This window comes from Macadamia integrifolia, unplaced genomic scaffold (genome assembly GCF_013358625.1).
Source record: "Macadamia integrifolia cultivar HAES 741 unplaced genomic scaffold, SCU_Mint_v3 scaffold2424, whole genome shotgun sequence".
NCBI classification, from domain to species: domain Eukaryota; kingdom Viridiplantae; phylum Streptophyta; class Magnoliopsida; order Proteales; family Proteaceae; genus Macadamia; species Macadamia integrifolia.
This window is the reverse complement of record NW_024868708.1, coordinates 64,977-67,917: the sequence shown is the minus strand read 5'-3', so window position 1 is coordinate 67,917 and position 2,941 is coordinate 64,977.

Genomic DNA, 2,941 nt, shown 5'->3' with positions numbered 1-2,941 from the left:
TTTCAAAGATCTAAATAGGGAATGCTCTAAAGATGACTGTCCCTTACCAAGGATCGACTTTCTCACAGATGCAACTATTAGTCACGAACGCATGAGCTTCATGGACACCTATTCTAGATACAGTAAGATAAAAATGAACAAGCGCGACTAGCCAAAAATGACCTTCATCACAGACAAAGGTTTATATTGCCACAAAGTAATGGCATTTGGCTTGAAGAATGTAGAAGCAACATACCAAAGACTGGTAAACTCCATATTCAAAAATTTAATTGGAAAGAACATGAAAGTATATGTGGATGACATGCTGGTCAAAAGAAAAAAATCATGTGATCACACAAAAGACTTGGAAGAAGTCTTCAAGGTATTAAGACGATACAAAATGAAGCTCAATCCAACCAAATGTGCATTTGGGGTGACATTGGGAAAGTTCCTCGGGTTCATGGTCTCTAACAGAGGGATAGATTCTAATCCTGATAAAATAAAGGGAATTCAAGAAATGGCAGCACTGAGAAATGTAAAAGAAGTCAAGAAATTAACAGGAAGATTAGCTGCTCTTGGTCACTTCATTTCTAATGCTGGGGGAAGGTACTTACCATTTTTTCAAAGCTTGAAGGGAGGTAAGAAATTTGAATGGAACTGTGATTGTCAAAAGGCATTCGAGGAGCGAAAGGAATACTTGATCTCATCACCTATACTCTCGAAACCAATAAAGGAGAGGAGTTGCTAGTCTATTTGGGCATCTCGTCATTAGCAGTAAGTGTTGTACTAATCAAAGAAGAAGAGAGGTGACAAAAACCTATCTACTATTTGAGAAAATGTCTCATCGAAGCAGAATTAAGATATAGTAGAATAGAAAAGTCAACTTTGGCATTAATGACAACAGCTCGAAAGCTCAGATCATACTTCCAAGCCACACGATCATAGTTCTAATTGACCAATCCCTGAAGAAATTCTTTCAAGGATCAACCACGTCAGGGCGAATGGTTAGTTGGGCAATGGAACTGGGGGAGTTTGACATCCAATTTCGACCATAGTCAACCATCAAAGCTCAGGCACTGACAGACTTCCTGGTCAAAAGCACAATACCCGAACACCGACAGGAAGGATAAGTGGATGTCCAAAAAAGGCAAGAAATGCAGCCACTAGCAGACCAACCAAAGGACAAATCACCAAGATGGAAGTTGTTCGTGGATAGATCTTCTAGTACAACTAGAAGTGGAGCAGGGGTAATGCTAATAAGTCCAGAAGGCTTCCAAATACAATGTGCCTTGAGATTCTCATTTCAAGCATTGAATAATGAGGTTGAATATGAAGTGTTACTAGCTGGAATAAGGTTGGCAAGATCCCTTGAGGTATGAAAGATAAACATTTTCAGCGACTTGCAATTGGTCATATGTCAAATAATGGGCAGTACGAAGAAAAAGAGCACAGAATGGCAGAGTATCTGAAAAAGGCAAAGGAACTGGTGGTAAGCTTTGAGACAATTAGCATACAAAGAATAGCTCGAGACAAAAACACTATTGCAGACGCCCTATCAAGGTTGGCTACAACTTCATGTTCGAGCATCACTCCATCGATATTCATGGAAATACTTCCGAGATCAAGCTTGATAGGACAGAAGGACCTCGAATTGATGCAAATCGATCAACATCAAGAAGATTCTTGGATGGACCCAATCCGTAAATACCTAAATCATTGCCATTAGATGTCAAAGAAGCTCAAAAAGTAAAACAACGAGCAACAAGGTTTGTGGTACTGAGCAACGGAACACTTTGTAAAAGATCATTTTCTAGCATTTTTCTCAAATGTTTGAATCATCAAGATGCCGAGTATGCAGTTAAGGAAGTACACGAGGGAATCTATGGCCAACACTTGGGAGGGCGAGCATTAGCACACAAATTCTAAGGCAAGGATTCTTCTAGCCCAAGATGACCAAGGATTCAATAGAATACGCCAGAAAGTGTGTAAAATGCTAGTTCCACGCTACTATTCCCAAACAACTAGCCACTCAGCTCAGCACATTGAGCAGCACCTTGCCATTTACAATATGGGGAATGGACATACTGGGGCCTTTCCCGTTAGCTACCAGGAAAAGGAAATTCGTTGTCATAGCAATTGATTACTTTACACAATTGGTAAAAGCAGAGGCATCAACAACTATCACATAACACAACACATCAAGCTTCTTCAGGATTGCCGTCATCTACCGATTTGGCATACCTCGAATCCTGATTACAGATAATGGGAAACAATTCGACAAAAAAAACTTCTCCAAGTTATGTGAAGATATGATGAATGGTTACAGGTAAATGCTAATCGAACTCAGAAGAAGACTGGATGAAGCAAAAGGTAAATGGGCAAAGGAATTACTGAGCATACTATGGGTACACAGAACTACAAAAAGGACAGCAACATGAGAAACTCCATACTCCCTCACATATGGGACTAAAGCCGTTAGCCCAGTGGAGATTGGAGCAATATCACTTTAAGTAAGCACATTCAACGAACAGACAAATACAGAAGGATTGGAGAACAATTTGGACTTATTACAAGAAACAAAGGACCAGGCATAGAAGAAGATGGCAATATACCAACAGAAAGTTGCTCAATATTTTGATACCAAGGTCGTGGAAAGATCATTTCAACTTGGTGACCTCGTCCTTAGCCGAACAGAAGTCTTAAGATGCAAGAAACCAAGGGAAAATTTTGCCCGACTGGGAAGGACCTTACAAGATTACAAGGATAATCAGACCAGGGACTTACCACCTTGAAACCTTGAAAGGAAAAAGAATTGAAAGGTCATGGAACTCTGTAAATCTCAAAAAAATTCAATCAATGAAATTTCCATTCAAGGAACTTACTCTCCCTCTCACAAGTTAAGCAAAGAAAGAGAACCTTATGAGCTTCTACACTTAGAAGCTCCTGCCTCCCTATCGTGAGG